General features: G+C 36.1%; 1 protein-coding gene across 2 annotated transcripts in view; it reads left to right on the top strand.

The window, feature by feature from the left end:
• The window catches only part of UNC5C (unc-5 netrin receptor C), a 339,287-nt gene that overhangs the window by 162,120 nt on the left and 152,769 nt on the right, over positions 1-24,398 (top strand). The window lies entirely within an intron of this gene.

Genomic DNA, 24,398 nt, shown 5'->3' with positions numbered 1-24,398 from the left:
TATTTTAACATATTTTCAATCTTAAAACATTATTAATGAGACATTTTATCTTTGTGTGTGTGTGCACACACATGTGCGCTAAGCCTTTGAAATCCACTGTGTGTTTTATACTTACACCACTTCTCAGCTTGGCCCAACCACATTTCAAGTGCCCAGCAGCCACATGTGGCTAGTTTAACTCTAAACTTTTCTTATTGATAAAAAGGATTTAAATTGGGCTCATTAGTTCAATTCTAACCTTAAAGATGTCCTGTATTCTCTGTGGACAACAAATACACAGATGGCAAACTTATTCTGGAAACTGCTGAACAACAGACTAATCTTAGAAATAATTTTTTTTTTAGAAAATTAGGCTTACAAAAGGCAGTCTTATCCGTATTTACCATCTCTACTTATTTTCTTCCTCTAGAATGCCATCCTTCTTATTTCTTCCAATTTTATTGCTCCAGTTGAAACTTCTGTTTAATTTGTTTAGATTTGTGCTGTCTAATACATAATCCTAGAGACACTGAATAATTAAGAACTTAAAATATTGCAAAGATGACTAAGAAATTCTTCATTTTATTCAATTTTCATTAATTTAAATTTAAAACTGATCCTGGAGTCAGTTCCTAGAAAATGTTTAAGTATGTTTGGATATTTTGGGTTTGTGAATCTATTATAGTCATTGAAGTCCAAGCTTTACGAAAACCAAATTCAAAGCAAGTAATTCTAGTGAAAATTTCTCTCTCAAATTGAGATCACAGAAATTTTAAATAAAATACATACTAGATTTCATAGGCTTAGTACAAGAAAAAAATGTAAAATATCAATAAATTTTTATGTTGACTGTTACAGTGATTATTTTTGATATATTGGGTTAAATAAAACATTATTAAAACTAAGTTCATTTGTTTTTTTTTTACTTTTTGTAATATGACTACTGGAAAATTTTAAATTGCCTATGTGGTTTGTAATATTTGTATTGGGTAGTTCTGGCTTAGGTCTTTACACTTACCAGAGCTTTAGGAATGTCTCCAGCACTTGGTTTGAAGAGTAATGGCTGAGACAGGGGGAAGGGGAGTGGGAAGGGATAAACTGAGAGTTCGAGATTTGCAGATACTGGCTAGTATGTATAAAATAGACAAACAAGTTTATACTGTATAGCGCAGGGAAATATATTCAACATCTTGTAGTAGCTCACTGTGAAAAAGAATATGAAAATGAATATATGTATATTCATGTATGACTGAAGAATTGTGCTGTACCCCAGAAATTGACACAACATTATAAACTGACTATAACTCAATAAAAAAAAGAAAAAAAAGAAGGTTTAAAAATAACAACAACAGAAAAAGAGAAATGGCTGAGAATAGGACACATTCCTGAAATCTATAAATCATAACTGGTTTACAGGTGGCCCCTTGAAAAAGTCAAAGGGTTTAATGAAGTACATCATAAATAAACATTAGCAGTCATCAGAGCTGGCCTACCTTTCATCATATTACTTTGTGAAATGTTCTTGCCTCTTCTGTTTCTGGTTTGTTTTTTTTTTTTTAATGTGTTCATGTTTTAAAATCAATTAATAATTCTTACCAATTCCATAAAATGACCTGAAGTATAGTAGTAACTCTGTATTTTGTTAAGTGTTTTGAAATTAATAGTTAAAAAAAAAGGATACTATAAAAACACAAGTTGTTTTTCTTACATTCTATGGGTAAAGGGAAAAAACATAGACTTATTATCTTATTTAATTTGCTTTTCCAAATACCTCAGTGTTCAATTGAACTACTCCGTTATAATGTATTATAATTTCATACATCACAGATAACTAGATTTGATGTTATTTTAGACGTCAAAATATTTTTAAGTCATGAAAGAGGTATTCATACACGAGGTTGAACAGGCTGTCAGCACACCAGAGGCTAATTTAAACTGTGTCTGGGTTATTTTCATGGGCTCTAATGCTTCTGTGAAAGCATCTATTCAATGCACCATATCTGTCTTTCATCAGAATGAATTTGTCAGCCATTTCTAGGGAAGATAATATAAAATAATTTTCTGAATGTACTATTTGTATTCCATTGCTAACACAATCTACAAACATCTCCTTAGATACAAGCTGGTCAATTCAAAAAGAATTTCTTAATCACCTACTATGAGCCAAGTCTGGTAGGCCATGTAACCATTTCCTTGAAGCAACTAAAATCTACATGAATCATTTGAATTAACCTCTGTGAAAAGTTTAAGCAACAGAACAAAGAAAAATAATATTAAATTAGTATTTTGTATGATGTTCAAAAGTTTGGATATAATCAGGAAAACATAATCTTAGCATATTCTAGTTTTCTTGGAATTACCAGCAAGATTTGTGAGGAAAGGAGATCAAAATTTTAGAAGATAAGTATAGATATTTAATATACAGAATGTTTAGAAATCTAATATTTAAATTCAAATAAAATTGCAAAAGTCAGAGTGTTAAAAAGGACAGGAGAATAAGTGAGTAGATCCATATTCGAGTTCTGACCTACCATTGAGCAGAAGCATGACTTGGGCATATAACATCACATTAAAATGTGGATTCATAAACCTGTCCCTTCATGATCTTACAGGGTCTTAGTTGAGATCAAATAAAATAGGTTTCTGAAGGGTTTTTTCCTGACCTTTAAATGACTAGTCAAATACAAGGCATTATCACTAACCTAACTTCCTGAATTTCTTTGAAGGTTTATAATGTGCCTCTGCTTTCTTCAGCTGTTTGTAGACCTGATATCATTGCAAATTATACTTAGGCACAAGTAGAAGTGTTTAGTCATAAACTGCCTGACAAAGAAAAGTTATTATTTTAAAATAACAAGCTCAGTGTTCAGCTCTGCTGTTTCATGTGGCAAAAATAAGCTTAACAATGAAAAACTACAAAGTTAGGTTTGACTGGGTGTAATCAGAAGATCACAGAAGGTTTTAATATGGAACAGTAGTCGTCCGTAGAACAACCTGGGGTTTGGGGCATTGGCCCTCCGCACAGCCGAAAACCCGAGAGTAACTGATAGTTGGCCTTCTGGGCCCGTGGTTCCTCTGACCCGTGGAGCCAACCAACTGCAGATCATGTAGTGCTGTACTCTTTGCTTCTGAAAAAAATCTGTGTAAGGTGGACTTGTGCCGTTCAAACCATTATTGTTTGAAGGTCAATTGTACTTTACAAATTATTTTACAATTAGGTTTCCAGCTAGCGTTTTATTTTAACAAATGTCCTACCAGTAATAGCTTCTTGTTACATTTTATAATGAACTATATGACTTGTTTAGTATTTAACTTTTTGTTTAAATGGGAGATTTTAGACTATGAAGCAATTTCTCAAGACTTAGAAGAATCCAGGAAGAAGTCAGGACTTTAACCGTGTTGCCTTTGTTATTGTTGGACACGCCGCACAGTTTAGACTCTTCAGCAAATTTAAGGTAAAAGGATATTGCAACTCATTCATCTCTTGTAATAAACTTGGGGTGAAATACAACTTGTAAGTTGATTAGCATTTTCAACGTCACCTATATCTTATAAATATAAAATAATGCTTACTTTGACTTCATTTCTTTATTAAAAAGCATAAGCTTGTACCTTTTCTCTTTTGAAAAGTAGGTAACTCCAGGCCCTTTTTTGAAAGGATGGTGGATTTGCAGCATCTGCTGCATGATATTCTACACAACCAAATTTAATTTCTCTTTAAATGAAAGTAAAAAACATAGATTATTGCTTATAATTTGGACATGACAGAACTGCTTCTCAGGACATTCCTTAGAGTGGAGGAATGTTGGGGGGAAAGTTACTTGGTACATTATAGGTAAGTCCTGGATTAGAATAACGATACTGCCCTGTGGATGAGTCTCAGAGCTCAGATCTCTGGAAATTACTCCCAGGCAACCTGGTCTTGTTTTTGCACTTACCTTTCATGTTGTTTATTCTCAATTTTTCATATGCATTGGTGTTTGAGGCATGTGGAGTTTCAACTTTATGTTTATTAGATATAGATCTGTGTTTGAAAAGATCACTTGACATTTCAGCATGTATTTTGAGTGTTGAGAACACTTTTAAATATGGCATGAGCCATTAGAAGTAGCATTAGTAGAAAGTAGAAATCAAATCTTCAAACAGCATTATGAAATAAAATTTTCGATGAGGATGTGCCTGTAAAAGCTAAGTACAGTACTATTTCTGTTAGAAAATTGAAAGAATAAATTATGCTTTATTTTGTTTTGTTTATACTGAACTGCGCTAGATAAAGATTTTGGCAATGCTCAGGAAAATGCATAAACCACAATGAATAAGATAAATCATAGAGGAAGTTGGTAAGGCAGGAAAATCATCAAGGCTATGATGATAATGAATTTATGATTATGGTGATGTGTTTATTTAGCGTGTACTCAAGGCCAGGCACTGTTGTGAACACTTTTCATGTGGAAACTTATTTAATCCTCATGGTAACCTTACCAGTAGGAACATTCTACAGATGAAGAAAAGACATTAAGATACATGTTCTAAGTCACAGAGTTAAAAAGGCAGAACCCATGTTGGAAAGTTGCCACCTGGCCTTCGAGCCTGGGCTCTGGGTGACCAAGCTCCCCTGCCTTCTCTGTAAACCCAGCATGTGGTTTACACACAGGGTACCACAAATTTGGCTCTAAGAGTTTTAGCAGCTAAATCCAAAACTGCAAACATAATCGTAGTGTCAGTAAGAAAAATCTATCAACCATCCTGGGGAATTGAAAAATACACAACACTTTATAGGTGTATTTTTAACTACGTCACTGCACCATGTATTGAATCATACCAAGAGTTAAATTATGCCCCCATATCAACAATGGGATGTAGCTCTTGAAAGTATCCACACCTCTAAACAGCAGCATATTTGTACAAGCCAGGTGAGCACCGTTGTAGTTTGCCACCTCGGCTTAGAGCCAAACCTTTCAGCCTCCAGACCAAATGGTGTTTTGTGGCATGCAGTCCAGAGTGTGCTTTAGGATATTTCACATCATGAGTGAAGACAGCAGCGGGTCAGACTAGCAATAATGGAGGTGGGTAATTTTGAACATGCAGCCAAACTAGTGGCAAATCTTACTATGTTAATAAACACCGATGTGAATGTATATGGATTTGTCATGTCAATACTTTATCCAAAGAGTTTGGCCAGCATGGTTCAAATGCTGGGTTACAATTGCTTCCTCCAGAAGAGAGATCTAGCATCTGAGTAAGGCAGTCCAGCCAAGCCCAGGGGTTGGAGCTGTCTTGTCTTGTGAACTAGAGGTTGCCTGGTCTGGGTTTGACTCCAGGAGTGAGAGGTCAGGCAAGCTCACCGAGGGTGGCAAGGGGAGCTGTGGCTGTTATTCCACCAGAAAAGAAAAGCAGCGGCATTGCCCTGAAGGTCTCAGAGTATTTTTTTGTAACTAAACAGTGAACTACCTTGGCTTTGCTTCAGAAGAGGCATTATATCAAAGAACTTTTTTTTCCTCTCTCTCTCTCTTTTGTGACTCAGAACGAGAGAGAAGCAAAAGCCTCTTTTATATGGTGCATATTAATCACTATCAAAACACACAGCTGTTGGATTAATTTGGGTACTAATTTACTTATAGTTTGATTTTGCCACTTAAAATGAAGTATTATCGCCGAGGCAACAGTGTGAAAGTATGTTGTTGTAAATGACCTTTGAGTCATAAAAGCTCCACTTGTTTTGCCAAATAATTAATCTGATGCTCAATGAATCTCTGACTGCCCAAAGACCTTTGTAATCCTGAGATGCAACATATTATGTTTGCAGATGCTTGATTTAGTGGTGCCTCTGCCAGCTGATGGCTAGCAAATGATAGCACGTAGCACGGCCAAGGAAGGCCAGCGAAATTTGCATCTGGTTTGTGTAATGGGAAACCTGTGGTGCCAGCTGTCTGCCAGAAACTCTCCTTAAAAACTCAAATAGGGTGGGCAATAATCAGTTCATTAAAAAATGCAACAGCCAAGAACTATTATGGAGATTGAAAATACTGGCTGGTGCAAGTGTTTGGCCGGGCCAGTCTACCAGCTGAGAGATGTGTAGTTGAGTTGGGTTTCTGTGTGTGGCTCCAGGTGATGACATTTACATAAGCGATGGTGTGAATGGCGCCCCCTAGAGTTGTGTAATATGGTAGTTCTACATTTTATATATTGTTCACGTTTTTCTTTTTACCAGTTTTACCGTTTTATGGTTTTTAACATTTTAACTGTATCCTATAATTACTTAACACATGTTTGTGTCCCTACTTGCCTATAAACTTCTTCAGGATTAGTTTTATTTTCTTATTCTTATTAGTGCCAAGCCCTGGTAGAGTCGCTATGGCAGAGGAAGCTTTTTTCTTTTTTTAAGCTTATACATTTAATTGAACAAAAGTGCAAATGTATTTTGTAAAGCCAAGCATTTTAGCTTTTGGGTTTAAACAAATAAGAACATGGAACAGTGTTTCCAAAAACATTATTTGCATTTGTATGTCGGCTCAGCCCACACTGTAATATTACGTGAGAAATCTTCAGGCTGCAAGTGAAAGAAGACCAAATCAAACAAGTGAAAAGAAAAAAAAAATTTTAGTAGCTCATGTAACAGGAAACCCCAGAATTAGATCTACCTGATATTGGTTGCAGCCAGATTCATTGACCCAAATGATGACCTCAACACGTTCTCCCTGCATTGCTCAGCTCTGCCTTTCTCTGTGTTGGCTTCATTCAAGCTGGCTCTTTCTGTCCTACATCAAGATGGCCACCAACAGCCAGTTCTTTTAGCAATCAGTTTCTTTCCAGGACAACAAAAGCTCAGATTCCATGTTGATGACACTAACTTGGGTCACGTGCTCATCTTGCTCATCTTGCACCAAGTAATTGTGGTCATGGGACTGGAACGTTCTGAGGGGCCAGTGGAGAAGTGAATGGGAAACTGAACCACATGGCCTGAAAGTGTTGGAGATGTTTCTGTCAAGAAACAAGAGAAAGTGGATGAAAGCAGGCAAAGAAGAACAACGCAACAATATCCTCCACTTAACAGGTGGTGAAACTAAGGCTTGGGAAGGATAGATGTCTTGACAATGTAGGTCTTCTGACACTGAGTCCAGTGTGTTTTGCTCATTATTTCTCATCCATTCAGTCATTCCTCTGAAGGTTCAGGCTTGTACATAGTTAACAGTAAGGACGTATTTTAGATCTGCAGCATGGTACTCTGACATACAGAAAAATCAGAACAGTGCGTGGGTAAATTGATTATAGGAGTCATGGGAATATTCTCTGAGTCTTTGGTTCACTAGATTTCAACCTGATTTCCCAGTTTATCAAAAAAGGCAGCTGATTTTCCTGACAGATCACATAAGTGAAAGCTTTCCCTGAGTACTGGTAGTGATTTCAAAAGAAACAAGTTCAGATAGCTTCTTTGCTTCTCTGCTCTCCTGACTATTGAAAGGATTTTATTTGCTTTGCTTTGGTTGTGGTTCTGGTTTTGGTGAGAGTGAAGTGGCACTCTGGCCTGAGGGACTTGTGTGTGTTTTAAAGAGTCACAGGCATTCAGATGCCCATGGCCCACACTGCATGGGAGACATGTTCGTAAATACTGCATGATTGTGCATCCATATTTGCACAGAGCGGCACATCCTTGATAACCACATTTTATTTTAGTTTAGTTTTGTTTATCTTCTGATTCACTTTTTGCAGCAGTCAGTCTGGAAGGTATGAGAAGGATAATGATTTCACAAGAACTTGAGTTGAACCCATACAAAGGAAGAGGGAGTTAGGGGGTCTGCCCTGAAATCAACCTGCTTATTTAAGTAGATTTGAAGAAAAACAGAGCATGAAAACAACAAATCAGCCTGACTTCTCTAGGAGGAGTGGATGAAATAGTCCCTGCAGGAGGAAACGTGTAACCCAATCCAGGAGTTTATCACATCTTCATGAAACCTTGAAATAGCTCTATGAATTTATATTGTTTCTGAAAGCCATGTGAGCCATGCTGTCTTGTTGTGCCCCACTGTGAACCCTGAAATCAATCCATTGCTCTCTCAAACTTTGGGAAAATGATATGCTGCTAATGTCAATGAACTAGCTGCATTCACAGAATGCTTTTTCACTCCCTGAGTTTATTGAAGTGGAAGACAGAAAGGGTATGCCTTCCTGAAAATAACCACATGTGCTCAAAGACCTAGATTTTCTAGGCATGAGTGCATTTCTGATAAAATACCTCCTTAGCATGAGGAAACCTTGTTATTCTTCCTTTCCACAAATCATTTGCCTCCTTTATATTTGTAAAGATTGTCAACTCCTATTTCTCTTTTGGAGCTTTGATAAAACAGAGGCCTTGGTGAAAGGAAAATGGATACTGTTCAAAGAAATCTGCCTCCTGTAACCAAAGAGGTCAGAGCTGTATCCTCAGTGCCCCTGTCTTTCCACAGATCTCCCTCCTCTGCCTCAGTTTACATTAGTTCATATTCATTATTTATATTGTAGATATTCTGAGGAGGTGCTTTGTACCTGGAGAAAATGCAAGTTAGGATTTCTGACTCAAAGATAATAGCTAAAAGTTGTTAAATTTGCAGTATGTGTCTTAGAATATTTTCCTTGTGTTCTTTTTACAAATTGTCTTAGCTTGTTATTACTTATTTGACAATAATTCTGATAGTGCTAATACTCTGTGGGGTAGTTAACAATTTTCAGATTTCTTCCACATATTCTGTGGACTGTGTTTTATTGTTCCTCTCTCTGTTGTGGACAAGGATTTGCAAAGTCTTTTTCCTTTAAATTGGATAAAAGCTTTTACAGGTAATTTAAAGCAGTTAAATATATAAGTATAAACGTAAGTATGTTTGAATAAATTAGAAAGGAGACCAAATGAAAGAGCAAGAAGAGCGTATCATTGTGACTCTGAAGAGGCTAGCAGATGAATATTACAAAATTACGTACTGCTTATTTCATTTTGACCTATAGCTAACAAGTAGATGTTGGTGCCTCCTTGAGAAACTCCACAGGGCTGATTATTCATCACCTGATTCTCTAAGTCTGTATACTGAGTGTCAAAGAACATTTCCGCTACTTATTAGCTGTGTGGGCCATGGGCAAGTTAATTGTCTTCTCTGTGCCTCTTTTTTCACCTTTATGATGCAGATAACTACATTATACACGATGTTGTGAGAATTAAGGAGGGAATAAATCTAAAGTTCCTAGGGGGCATTTTGTTAGTACTTGGTAAGTATCTGTTAATTTATTTTATTATTTCTGTGTTGTTGCTAGCAGTAGTACTGTAAGAGAATTGTGGACAACCACTTGCTAAGTTATAAGTTTTCACACTGTGGGAGGCAGCATCACTTATAAAGCACTCAGGCTTATAAAACCAGAAGTACCTGGATTGCTTTCCTAGCTCTTCCATTAAACGGATGAGTAGTCTTGGGAAACACACTCAAACTTTCAAAACCCAAGTCTTCGTTTGTAAAAAACATAGGGAGCACATTATAAAAAGTCACATCCCACCAGGTAGCTAAAAAAAAAAAAAAAGAGAGAGAGAGAGAGAGAGATAGCAATATGCTATTAAATAATAGAGGAAACAATTGGGTTCATGAAGAAAACTTTCTTCACCTCTTCTTAGAAAGTCTCTGGCCTTAAGCAAGTGATAGTCAAGCCCATCATTAAATCTCATTCAGTCTTTTGCCCTGGAGCTGAGTATCCTGGGTCAACAACAAATGGTACATATCTGGTCTTTACATTGTAAAACAAAATTAAAGTAATATTTCCTGTTTATTTACAAAATGTAGAAATAGGTTAAAAGTAATTGGCAACTTGGCAAGTTTTAATTTTATCTCGGCAGAGAAAATACTTAATCAATGCCATATTCTCACTCTTGATCTCTTATTTTCTTTGATCTTCACTTTTGTCTTCTAAATAGATAACAGTATTAAAAGTGCTGCTTAATTCAGAGATCCAACATGATTCCTAAAACAAATTCATTGGGAATGAGTTCAACTATACTGATTAGGTTAGTTTTTTTCTGTTTTTGTTGAAGAATTTAATTATAGACCCCAAATAAACTACTTCCAAATACAATAATCTATTTTTAAAAGTTTAACTGTCTTTAAGTGAGACCAGAGTCTAAACTTTTTGTTTACTTGTAAACTTCCAGAAATGCTGAGGCATTTGTCATATTTCAAAATCTAGTCTTTATCTGAGACATCAAGGTAGATTTAGGTTTTGAAATGTTTTCTATTTTATAAAAATAGCTCACCTCTTTCAACTTCATGTAAAGATGGCAGGCTAGGCTAAAGTGACAAAGAATGCCTTAAGGGGAACTTTGAATGAATAACTTTAAAGGAAAACTATTTTCACCAAAGACTTGTCCAGATTTAATTAGTTATGGGAGTTAAAGGCAGGGAGAAAAGGCCAGGAGCCTAAAGGGATTTCAGGAGTAAAGTGTCAAGGAGAAGTGAGGTCTCACGTGGAGAAGGAAGTGTTGCTGCTTTAAGGTTTAATAATTTTGTGACCTAGTGTCAAGTATTGTGATTTCCAGGGGCAGGAGAGGTGAAAATGTGAAAACCTTAACCAACCCTGTGTCTTGCTGGAGGTGAGTCATACCCATACTGTCTTCTTCAGTGTACTGGGTGTATTATCTTTTGAAACAGTAAATTTTGGAAGAATGTCAGTTGCTCCATCAAAAAGGATGAAAATGGATGTATTGGTACCTAATCAGTACCCTCACTTAATAAGCAGAATTCATGAAATATGAGTTTACATCACATGCCATATGGAGACTGTGACTTTAAAAAAGACACACATGGATCCAGAATTCAACTATCAAAGCTAAAGAAAATAATGACATTAATAAAGGTTGTGATGCTTGTATGCTTTTGTTATAAAACATCTGCTGAAAGTTTAGTGTCATGCAGACAGTACAAAGCCTTAAATATGCAGTGTTTTTGTTTTGGTTTTTGTTTTTTCACACTGGATGTCAGCCAACACTAAACATAGTAGGCATATCACAGCACTCACTTTGGCAAGTGATCGATCAAGTGAGGCAAAGAATTTGCTATAAGAAACAGTAGTCAGCACAGAGCCCCGTGTACAGCATGATCCCATTTCTAACTTCTAAAGCCATATATATACCCACACACATTTACACACACGCCTGCATAAGTAACTGCATAGAGGAAGATCCGGAACAAAACACATTAGTGTTAACAGTAGATAGATCTGGGGAGCAGGGTGGAGCTTGAGGAATGACTTGCCTTTCTTGTTATTTGTTTATTGTAGAATTTTAGCAACTAAAATCTCTAAGTGTTATAACTTTTTAATGAAGAAAAAATAACAACATTTTTAAAAGTAATAGCCTAATGCGTAGCTCAAATATAAGAAGACAGCAAATAAACTGTCAGGTGAATTAGGAAAGGGGGTTGAGGCAGTGCCACAGAGTTTACACAATCGGAAAATATGGACCAGAGCCACAAAATTTCAGTATTGACCTGGGAGGTCTGTTTCTGCCACTGGAAATGAGATTAGCCCCTGAGCATCTTTCTCCCACCATCGTTACCATGGCTTCCCTCCCCCAGTCCTGACCCACAGTCATGATGGAAGCACAGACTTCTGGACCAGACGACTTCTAGATACTCTCACTCTCTGGAAGCTCTGCTCTTTACATGTATGGTGTTCTCACAATTTGGATTTTAATCATAATACTAACCTACCTATCAACCTACCTAACCACACTTAAGAAAAGCACTAAATCATTGGGAAGTGACTGGGACCAGCACCAGGTTCCCAGCTTGCAGTTCAGTGGTTTTTTTGCCCCTCCTGCTGGCTCCTCCAAAGTAGCAAAATAAACATATTTTAAGAAGTGATATGGTAACTGAAGTTTGTATATATGGAGACTGTTAATGAGAGACCAAATTCTGAAATTTTATTTATAAATTACGTCCAAAATTTTAAAGACAGAGAATTAAGGAGAGACAAAACTATTTTATATATGCGCAAGAAAGAAGACTTTAATGAAAAATCTAAAATCTCGTTTCTTATAAAGTAGAAAAATGAAGAGTATTAACTTCTACATTTAAAAAAAAGCGTTTATAACATATTTTCGGTAATTCCATCAATTCATTCAATAAACAAAATCTTGTGTTCATATTTGGTCCTGCTGTTTACCAAACATGGCTGGATACTATAGATTCAAAAATGAAATACACAAAATCTTGTTCAGATAAGCCCTCTGGGTAGGGGAGACACAGAAAAGGTCAGTATGACATTACTGGGTGATCAGTGCAACAGTAACAACAATGCATAGTGTGCCATGGTGGCAGAGAGAGAGGGCCACAAACCCATGCTGGAAGGATCTAGAATGACTTCCTGGAGGAGAAAAAGCTTAAGGTGAACTTGGAAAGAAGAGTTTATTAGGCACAGGTGGGAAAGGACATTTCAAGGAAGATGGATTAAAGAGATACTTTAATTCAAGTCTGTTTAGAAAAATGAGAGAAGCTTAGTATCCACAGTAACAACACAACAAGAAAATAATACAAATAGTTATCATATATGAAAATCTTATCTGTGGCCAGCTCTATGCTGAATCATTCGTTTTACCTTATTTCATGTAACCTACACGCTGCCACCACATACCTGTCCAATTTATAGCCACATAAACTGAGATTGGTTGAAATGCCGAGTCATATACATATAGTAAACAGCGATGCGGAGATAAACCCACGTCTGTGGGGTCCCAAAGCCTATTTTTGTAGCAATTACACAATTCATAGTCTATGAGAACCCAAAGTCTATGTGTTCTTCCCTGGGTACAGAAAGCCCTGCAATCATTTATTCAGAAAACATATATTCAGCTCCAGAGACTATAATAAGCACCAAGTATACAAAGATGAATAAGAGCCAGTTAGCTAGCTACGAAGTCAGTTATAAACTTCAGTGTTAGACATATACATAAGCTTCTAACAAAGTTGAAGTTGGGGGCAGGGAGAGGTAGGGTCTAAGCTGGCAGAGGTGAGGAAAGCAGAGAAAACTTCCTGGAAGAAAGATGCCTGAGCTGAGGCTTAGAGGATAAGGAGGAGCAGGTAAACCAGGAGAGGGCTGTCATTGAAGACAGAAGGGGTAGAAACTGCATATTGTGCCCAGAGCAGGGTGGACAGATGGTCTGTATTGTTGGAATGTAGAGGCCAAGGCAGGGCATGGTAAGAGAAGCAGGTGGAATGGTAGGCACGCTTCAGATCAGGGAGGAGCTGGTATGCCAGGCACATGAGCCTGGATTTACCTCACAGGAAATAAGGAGGAGCTTTAGGGTTTGAAATAGAGGACTAGATATCAGTTATCCAGAAATAAAGATAAGCACTGTTCCTAACTCTTGGCCTTTCTTTCTAGCAGGGAAGAAATTTAAACAAGAAGAGTAGTGAGCAGTGGGAGGTGATGTTAGTGGTTAATGTCCAAGATTTGAGTTGCTTTTAGAAAGGAAGCAAAGGTTAGCAATTATGAGGCTTTGAAATGTTCTTGCAAGAATTGATGATGACATTGGAATCAGAAATGGAGAAAAAGAGGCAGATTCAAGAAGCATGTAGGTCATAAAGTTAGTAGGACTTGTTGCTGTCTTCATGTCAGAAGTAGGGGAGAGGAAAGAGTCAGTGACAGTTCTTAGATTTCTGGCTTGGGGAAATCCTAGGCAAGATGGGCTGTTTCGTAGCTGTGAAATTCCCTGTACCCTTGAACTTCATTATTGACTTATGGGCTACTGTGTTTTTCAACTGTACTGTTAATAAATTATTTCAGTAAATTTAAGGAATAACTTCTTCACTTTAAAGTCACTAAACAGAGTTTCTAATTTGTGTAGGAAATCTCAGGTTAGAGTTTTTTTAATGGTTATGCCATGTAATATATACATTAGTCCATGATTTAGACCATCATTGATCATTGTTATTTTTAGGTCTTAATTGTGTCGATGAACATTGTACCCATAAACCAAGTATTCTTATTTTCAATGTATTTCCATAGATTTTATTTCCAGTTTCCAAAATTACGAATTTAATTCATATTCTTAATTTGGTGTTATTTCTCCTTCACTATCTCAGCCTAGTACTCTGATATGTTCAGTTTTTTTTAGAATGCTTAAAAAAAATGATTGTATGTAAAACAAAATTAGCACACAGTTGAAATTCTTTGAAGCTGGGTTATGGGTAATTGAGATTCTTTTCTATCATTTTGCATAGACTTGAGAATTTCCATCATAGTTAAAAATGTACATAGATTTTTGATAAATAGATAGATATGGATAGATTATACCCTGATAATTCGAATTATCATAACACATTATCTATGGAAATGACATTAATTTTCTTCATAATTCTTGAAACAAGTAATCAATTTTAGATGTGTTCACTTCAACTGAGAGAAAGTTTTAGAGCCAACTGGATATGTGTTTGAACCCAGCTGCAGTAAGGAATACAAAAATAATTGGGACTCTCAAATTGCATTAAAGGATTTTTACAATTGAACAGCCAAGAATGGTTTTCTCTGGGAGGATTAAGAATAGATTTTTTGGTGGTATTGAGATAAGCTTTGAAGAGTCAGTAGGGAACAAGGCATTATGTGCAGAGTGAATATATGGAAGTGAGAAAAAAATTTTAAAGCTATGTCTATGGGATATGGAATTACCCAATTTAGCTTTGGTAAAGTGGTGGTAAATAAGCTGAAAGTTAAATTAATTTGGGGCCACATTTTGCTGAATACTGAAAGTTTCCAGTGGAAGCTGTTATGATTCCACTTTCTGTTTAGAAATGTTAACCGAGTGATGTGGTATAGATGCTATTGTGAAGGGAAAGTCAGGACCAAGCCAAACCAGTAACAAGGGTCTTGTAATGATTGTCATGAATGGAAGGAGGACTTCAGCTGGAGTTCTGGTGATGAAGGGGGACTAAGGGTTGATGGTGAGAGAGACAATGTAGAGGAGATTTCATGTGCTGTACATGTAGGTGGGCTCACCTTGTTGGGGAGATGCGGCTCCACACTTGCTTTTGACTGTGAGAGTATTATAGTCAGAAATAAGCAGTTGAGTCAAAAGAAGAAGGTAGTTTTTGAGGGGAGATAAGTTTATTTGATGTTGATGCTGAGGCTAGAGTGTTAAACAAAATGGGTAAAATTTCTGATTTCATGAAGCTTAGAGTTTTGTGAGAAGGGAAAACAAAATAAGCAACTAACTTAGTGCACAAGCTAATTTGAGATAGTGATGGGTGATAAGAAGAAATCAAAGAACATGACATGTTCTTAGAGAGAGACATCAAGAGACTGAGATTGGGTGGTCAACAATTTCTCTCTGTCCAGGAGGCATCTTCCTGGAACCTAAGTGTCAAGAAGGAGAGGGACAATCTTTTCTAGAGAAACGGAGAGCAAGTGCAAAATGCCCTCGGGTGGGACTGCATTAGGTGTGTTCAGAGAAACAATTACCAGTCTGTCTGTCCCGAGCTTAGCGAGGAAAGGACGGGAGGGTTGGAAAGGCGACATTGAGGCTGGCAGCAGTCAGATCAAGCGGGTCCTTGTTGGCCTTGGTAAAGAGTCTAATTTCATTCTCAGTCAATGCAAAGGCATTGAAGGATTTTAAGAAGCACGCAGGTGGGGGTAGAAGGTTGTATATGTGTGACCTGATCTGATAATTGTAGCCAGAGTTATGGATGAAATGCCCAAGGGAGCGACTAAAGGAGAGAACCTGGTAAGTATCTCACCGTATTCAAGCAGCAAAGAAAAAGAAGAAAGGTCAAAGAGGTAGGGCAGGGAGCAATCGAGTGCTAATGCACAGTCCCCAAGAGAGGAGGAGGTTTCAAAAAGGAGGGAGTGGTGCAATGAAGCCAAGTTTCAAAAGAGGCCAAGAGGTTGAAGAGGCCCCGTCATCAGATATATCATATTATTTCCCACTCACCAAATGTTATAAATCCAACTTTGATTACTGAGGGAATGTATTTAGTCCAAAGCTGTGCACCCCTCATGATATATGGCATTTACACTTACATAGAACAGAAAATTTTTTTGATATGAGAACTGGATCCATACTTATAAACACTGTAGGAACACCTTCCAAATATGTATATTTCTGTTGCATTTTGTGCAAGGATTTCTTCTCATGGTTTCTATTGATAGAGTTATTCCTATGTGCTTTTATTCTCTCCTGTAGAACTTCTTTAGGAACAACAATTAAAATGGAAAAAAAAAAACAAACCCTGAAGTTCATGCTAGGCACTGGACTAGGTATCAGTTATGCAGAAATGAATAAGATATGCACTGTGCCTGACATTTGACCCTGCCTTCTAGTGGTGAAGAAATATAAACAGGAAGAAGAGGAGAGAGCAATAGGAGGTGATATGAGGGGTTTATGTCCAGGATTCAAAGTGCGGAGGCTTTCAGAAGAATGGATGTTTGGTAGCTGAAAGATGAGTAAGAGTTACAAAACACTATGGTGAAGTTGTGGGAAATGTGACGGCCAGGTTCATGTGTCAGCTGGCCCAGGCTACAGTTCCCAGTTATTCAATCAAACCCTAATCCAGGTGTTGTTCAGGGAAGCCTTAGCTCTGTTATTAGGCCTTTCAAAGGATGGAATCAGGCACACTCAGATTATCTAGGATAGTTTCTCTTACTCAGGGAAACTAATTTTGTACTTAATCACATCCAGAAAATACTTTCACAGCAGCATCTAGTTAGTGTTTGATGGAGTAATTGGGGAATGTATTCCTGGCCAGGTTACCACATAAAACTGACCATTCCTAGAGAGTATTCCTGGAAAGAGGTAAGCATGTGCTAATTGAATATAATGCTGAATTTTCAAATCTTTGTTGGATTCTTTTAAACTACAAATCATACTTTTAGTTAACTAGTAAGGATTAACCTTAAGTTTATGTTGTCTTATCTATTAATTGTTTGATTTCTGTAATATTCTTCTGAGTGATCTTGTTTTATTCTTTAGATTCCTGACATTCAAAATAATAGTACAGGATTTGTAAATCTAACCATAAACAGAGAGTAAGAAAACGGTAGAACTTTTTTCTTAATTCACTGTGTAAGTCTCTATACATATTAGCAAACCTGTCTGACATCTGAAAATTAAGCACTTTAAAGTGAAAGTCAAGTACTAGTGAATTATAAACACGTTATTTACAAAATCAGACTAGTAGACCATTTTTATTATAAAATTCAGATTATCATAAATTTAATATCTTTTATTTCACTATTTCTTTTTATAAGAAAAATTCCATTGAGAGATAAAGTGCAGCTTCAGCTATAAGAGCTAGGACGGTCCTGAGATATAGAAGATGATCCACAAATATTTATTTTTGAACAAATTTTGAGTAAGAGAGTAAACTATTTTAGTTCAAAGTCAAGGGTCACAGAGATCAGGAAGTTAGGGCAATGGAAAACTAAGAGGAAAATGAGATGAAATGAGGCAGAATGTAATAAATGCTATGTAGCTACAAGCAACACGGTCTCTGAATACAAGTTTTAGTGCAGTCATCTAAGGCTTTGTGAATCAGTATCAGTTTAATTTAGTGAAGAAGCCTGTAGTGGTTCTTCTAGGCTGAAGCAATAGGTTACACATGGGATTGTTTGATTTCTTCATTTTTTAATTTGAGTACACATTACTCAAAAACACATTAAAAAATAGAAATTATCCATAATCTAGCATTTGAAAAACCTGCTCCAAATAGAAGATATAAGTTCTCCCTAAAGCTCTCCAACTCTTCTCCCCAGAAGTCATGACTGTTAACATTTTTGAGCTTTGGCTTCTTAGCTATGCCTTATGCCTCTTTTTGTGATTTATCCATGTAGCCATCTACACACACACACACACACACACACTTCTTTCTCTCCTCTCTCCCTCCTTTTGTCTTTCTCTCTTTTCTTTCTTCCTTAACAAAAGGTGGCATTATTCTATACAGATTGGTCGGAACCTTGTTTTATTTGCTCGAATAATGGATGCCCTTCTAGTTTAGTACATACAAAGCTGCCTCCTCATTTTTATTTTCATTGGTGAAGCAGTGTTCTGTTGGAGGGATATATAATGAATAATTATCTAACCATTCTTCAGTTAGTTGTTAGTTGTTCTTAGTATGATTTAAATAGTTAATTACAGCTGACTTTCGTTGTAATGGATCATTTTTTAAAAAATAAACAATGCTGCAGTGAACATCTTTGTATATATTTACATTTTGATGACATGTCTATAACATGGATTCCAAGAAATGGGATAACCTATTTGGAGGGATGCGTAGGTTTAATGTTTTTTTATGTTGTCAAATATTCTCTATCATGATGCCAATTTACACTACAGCCAGTATATGTAAATACACATTTCCTCAACACCTCATCAATCATTTAGTATTTTTAGCTAATATAATAAGCAAAAAAACTTACCACTTTACTTTACATTGTATCTATTGTTATTTGAAGAAGGGAGCAAATGTATCTTTGAAAAAATTTTCTAAGAGCATGGTACATAGATCACATGGCAGAGGTAGAGATTGTATGCAGGAAAACACTTAGGAGGATTTTATATTAGTAAAAAATCCGAAATAATAAAGGCTTAAACTGGGGCAGAAGGAGGTGCCTTTCTTTCACAGATAAGTGCATGTCAAATAGCATGCTGACTTCATGTCGCTATTAATAATATATGGGCATTATTTGGGTATTATTTTTTTAAGAGCTGAGAAAACCTTTTTTCTTTTGGAGTTAGAAATTGTGCAGTACCTCCAATTGTGCAATATATGTAAGGCATTATATATTCAGCTACTTAAATTTAAATGATAAGTCCATTAATATGTTGCTTGAAATATAGACCATAGTCTTTGTCTTCCAATGGATATTTTAATCAAAATATTAAAAATAAGCTGGAGTTTCATTCAAATAGTTAATTCCAGTTGCCTTTTGTTGTAATATATCATGAATTATCTCTCTGATGGATGGGCAGCCAAATGCAGATAAAATTAGCTTTGCAGTCATTCATTTTAAATTGCTTTTTGAATCATTTGGAAGTAAATTCCATTTCAGAAGAATACACTTCAGGTCTCAGACAAAGAGATAATAGTCCTTTATTTTATGATGTAAGCAATGATAGTTTAAGTCTTATGATTCAGAAATATAGAAACTTATATATTAAGTTGATGAGAATTAAGGCTTGATATATAGTAATAAAACCAGAAACTTAGAGCTTCTGAGATTGATGTTCATAGCATAATATTTCCTGTCAAGAATTAGGGGGAATGAAAGTCTATAAAAATAATACATGGTGCAAAGTTTTCTCTTCTTGTATGTAAATGAAAAAATAAAAGTCTGTATGATATAACAGAAAGGGAAATGCTGAGATTTACCTGATATCAAGATAAAAATGACAATATCATTGTTGGGTAATGGTAGAAAGTGGAAAATTAAGTCAAATGTTAGGGGGCAATAAAATGAATAATAATGTTACATCTAAATCAAAAAGGCAATTACAGCTTTACGTTAATACTGAATTCAATGTACAGAATAAAACCAACTTTGGAAATTTTACTTTGTTAATCTGAATGAACTCTAAGTAGAAAATTGTTTAGCGATTTAATTAATCAAGTCATTTTGCCCAAATAACGTAATGCAAGCCATAGCTGCATCTGGAGTGTGCCTTTATACAACACGTAATAGTTTAGGATAACTGTGGCATGGTGTCAGAAATAACTTCACAGTCTGAAGCTGCTATTCACAAATTGAGTTCCTATCATCTCCCTGAAGACTTCAGGAGGCTCTATGGATATTTATATAAAGAAATAAAGTAGTAAGAGGATGCACTCACTATTCTCCCTGGCTGAAAAATCAAATTGTTCTTTTATAACTTCAAGTTTTACAGCAGGACCTTACTAGTATCAAAAAGCTAGTTTATTTCTGTAGTAAAATGAATTGCATGATAGGAACTGATCTCAGTAAACAGTCCACCAGTTCAAGGTAGAATCTCAAATCTTATTTGTTATTCTCACGTACTAAACAGCCCTCTAGTGCCCTGAAAAAGTTAACCTTGGTGTGGCAGGGATTTTACTTGTTTTGGATCAGGCCCATGGATGAGCACTGGAGTACATCCAAAGGGAAAGCCAGGAACAGATAAAACCACACACTTTCCCTTGTACACCATTGCAAACTCACTTGCTTAAAGAATTGATCAGCGCCTGAGTTTCTCAGTCTAAAAAGCCATGTCTTCTGGAAAACATCTAATCATTGTTAAGAAGCTGGGAAATACCAAGTAAGTTCTGAAGTGAATATCCCCTAAAAAAGATGTAATTTCAATTCTCGGACTTCACATGAATGCTCAGTTAACTGACATTTGGAGACAGGGCCAGCTTCGGGGGGGTGTGACCTGTGCTGTCACACAGGACCTGTGCTTGATTTAATGCTCTGCTGTCACCATCTCAGAATTCTTAATACATTTTTTACAAAGATCCCTAAATTTTCATTTTGCACTGGGCCACAAAGACTTCATAGCCAGTCCAGTTTGTAGATCTTACTATTGTTATGACACCTTATATTTGTAAATGAATTTGAGGCACTGGAAACTCTAAAATATCTTGTGAATCTGTTAGGAATGATCAAAATTACCGTTAATAAAAGATTTTTATTGACCTCCTATGAGTGCCTGGCACTATATTAGAATTACGGAAAATAAAAATGTAAATGATAGTGTCCCGGTCTTCAAAGAGCTTTCATACTAGTGTTAAGCATTGTTATGTATACTTCTGGCTTTTGAAAATGGGGAATAGTTGGATAACTCTGGTGGCCAAAACTGAAACGTAGATTTCTCCATATGTGAGAGGCAAATCCATAGTGCGGGACAGCTAACTGTTCAATAAGAGGTATTAGTAGAAGATCATCTGCAGATGGTAACTTTTTCCGTATTAAACATACATGGTATTTGAGATGATCACTTTTTTCTTGTTAAATACATATAGATGTAACCACGCTGGATTTTTAAGTACTCATTTTCCTTATAATTTTGGATAAAGAGAATTGACTTGCTTGTTTGATTTTTTAAAATTACTCTAGAAAAAGTATGATGAAATTTCATAAAAAGGCAATGTATGAAATAATACTGACGTCATTTTTTGTCTAGAGCAAAGAAAGTGTTCTCTTAGTATACTAAACCTGATGGTGGGTAAGTTGTTATCTGGGCCAATTTCCATGGTGGGGCATGATACCCAGGCCATCTGTTGCAAAGGAAGAGGGGAAGAATTTCACAACAGCCTGTGAACCTACTGATAATCAGCCCATTTGCACCTTGTCATGTCTGTTTCAATGTACATATTTTACTGACTCAGGGCCTTGAAAATTATCTTTATAAATGTCATTCTTACCCCCGAATTGAGTACTAGAAGTGATGTACCATATTTCCCAATGTGAATTAATCTAGAGCATAGACTTAAATATACTGTATATGTATTATAGGAAATACTAATAAACTCATATGCTGTGACTGGTTGAGGCATCTCTTTAGATCAAATTTAAGAGAAGTGCTTCATACAGAGACTAGAATGATATATTAAAGAAATACTGGATTTACGACGTGATGAAAACTCTTCATATGATAGAAATCGTTCCTAAGAAGTTACACATTAAGTGTTATTTAACAAACACCTTGAAAAATCAACACTTTATGAAGCCTCAAACCAAGACATGGAATTATTTCTCTTTCTTTATTTGTAGTGATTCTTTCATCTTAAAATTCAAAATGAAGGAAATGCAAAATTAGTTTGTCCATACATTTTCTAAATACATCAAATCATTGTTTTTTTCCGGGACTTAACAGAGCCCAAAACACAAATGTGACTTTTCCTCAACTTCCATTAGTCTTCCCAGTAGTTTACAAAGAAATAATCAGAAGAAAAAAATTTTTTGAAATGACTAAAGCAAGTTGTATCATTTCATTCACATTTTAACTTAACTGAGGTCAGGGATGAAGTGAAGAATAAAGAGATACATGCTTTGGCAAGGCAGGGTTGTCAGTTTTTAGTGATTCTCTGTCTTTCTGTACGATGTGAATGCATAAGTACTTTTGCTACATTATTGAGTAAGTAGACAACCATCTGATATCTTGCAGTCATCATTCCTTCTAAAGGAGCATGTCTCACTTTCTAAAACAATGACTGAAAGGCTTTTTATATTTTGCATGTGTGAAAAAATATATTGTTATGAAATACATACACATGTTGTACGTGTAAATATATATACCAATAGTAAAAAAAAAATCGAGTTGACCCTCTGCGTTCATGAGTAATATAATTAAAAACAACAGATAACATTTTACAAAACTGGAGTCTGATATTTTGTGGCACTTTATTGATTATCAGCACTGTCCATCATTATGTAAACAGTAAGTGCTTCAGAAGAGAAAAACAAGGAAAAATGAAATAAGGCCTTCAAGACATCAGCTTTGTGCTGATGAATCTGTCAACACCGCAGTTCCCCATTCCTTTGCCTTTCTGAACTATGTTTATTAAAGCAGTCTTAAGTGTTCTTGCGTATTGAGTAAAGAAACTCAAATTGATGGAAATGAGGTTATTCTTTTAGTAAGCTGGCAGTTTGGATTGTTGATGTTCAACAATGGAAACACCAGAAATCATGCCCTGCCAGAAGAAAGCAAATTAAAGAAGCATAATGAGAAAGCAAGTTAGAGACAGGAAATATCATTTACATTACAAGCTCAAGAATTTATAATTATGGAGCAGCTCTGAAAGCTAGTTTTGTCTGTGATGCAGGTGAAGCCAGTTTTACCGCAAAACAATTTGGTAGAGACCAGACTTCATTACTATCTGACAGCTGTCTCATGTTGTAAATTTAAGAAGTCCTAAGCCAGGTTTCTTAGTGGACAGTTGTCCCCTTTACCAATGGCTGTCTCCCAAAACAGGGCAACAACTGAATGAAGGACGAAATTAGTTCCAAGATAACATCTTAGCAACCAGTCTTTAACTGGTTTTAACCAACACCATAACCTGTATTTGCTGCTGAAAATGTGTACTTTTAAAGAACTTGTAAAAACTTTTAATTTTGGCCTCGGAGTTTTAACCTTACTTATTAGCCTAGGGTGCTTATTCAGCTTAGGGAATTAATAATAGTTCTGTTCTCCGCTGTCCCTCATAGGAAGAAAATTATCATGCCTAACTTAATTCATAATATATTAGAAAGACTCCTTTTACTTTGACTTGCGTGAAATATGTTAATAGGGTTTTTAAAGGCGCTTTTATTATTTTATGTTTTTATTAGGAATCAGACAGAATCCAATTTAAAGAAAAACATACCTCAAAGTATGCAAATATCTCAAGTGGTTTTTGGGTTTTCCTTATTCAGTAGTGTTGGAACAGCAGGAGGGGAGCAATATGTTTGATAAATTTCAGTGCTATAAAAAATGAGACTATTCTTCATGTTAACACTCTAATATTATTAATATTCTAATGGGAATAGGTTTGACTAGTCATATAACACATATGATATCTGAGGTGTAGTTTCCAAATAAGACTAAATAGCATTGCTGGACTCTAGGCTCTACTGTGGATCTACTATTGGCTGACTTGATATTCATCTATATTTCAAGTGCTGAAAATAATTCTAAGCTTAATAAATATTTTTGGATGATTTTGGATGAATGAATGTATATGTCATGAAGTGGCATCTTTTGAAAATAATGGCAGATTTGAATCTGAACTTAAAGATCCTTAATTCATGTTTCTAGTATTTCATCTTGGCTCCTTGCAAAGGATTTAAGGTTTACCTAAGAGACTTAAACTTTTCAGATGAACTTTTCTAATAAAATTGCTTTTGCTTTGTCAGGTCTCAAGGGTAACACTGTGTAGTGGGAGGTATAGTGCTATGTGGGGAAGATCACAGTTTTTGAGGGAGACGAAACCTGGGTTTTGATCCAAGTTCTGCTATTTACTACCTGTGTTCTTAGGGCAAGAAAGTTATCTTCCTGGATATTGAGTTCTGCCATGAGTAAAAATGAGAATAATCATCTAAATCCTTAATTGAACAACCGATCAATAGACCTGACATACTGCCTTGTTCATAGGAGGCACTCAGATTACTTCGTTAGATGATTTACGAATCGTCGTTACCAGATCAGGTTTGTTTTGCCCAACGTGCAGCAAGCCAAAACACTCAGATGGTAAGGTTTGCAAGAAAGAGAGGGTTTATTTGCAAGGCAGTCAAGTGAGGAGAGGAGGAGCAAGTCTCAGAAACACCTCCCCGAAGGCAAAGGGCTGAGAGTTTTATGTGATAAAGTATAAAGAAGCAGGGCAGTCTGAGGCGTGGGAAGCGTGGGAAAAGGTGAGTGCAAAAAGCTGCAGTAATTGTTATGAGCAGTTGTAACTAAGCTACAGGCGTCTGGTCATTCAAAAATGAAGGGCCTA

Source organism: Camelus ferus, chromosome 2 (assembly GCF_009834535.1).
Source record: "Camelus ferus isolate YT-003-E chromosome 2, BCGSAC_Cfer_1.0, whole genome shotgun sequence".
Taxonomy (NCBI): domain Eukaryota; kingdom Metazoa; phylum Chordata; class Mammalia; order Artiodactyla; family Camelidae; genus Camelus; species Camelus ferus.
The sequence above is the reverse complement of the archived record's forward strand: the minus strand, read 5'-3'. Positions and strand labels throughout refer to the sequence as shown.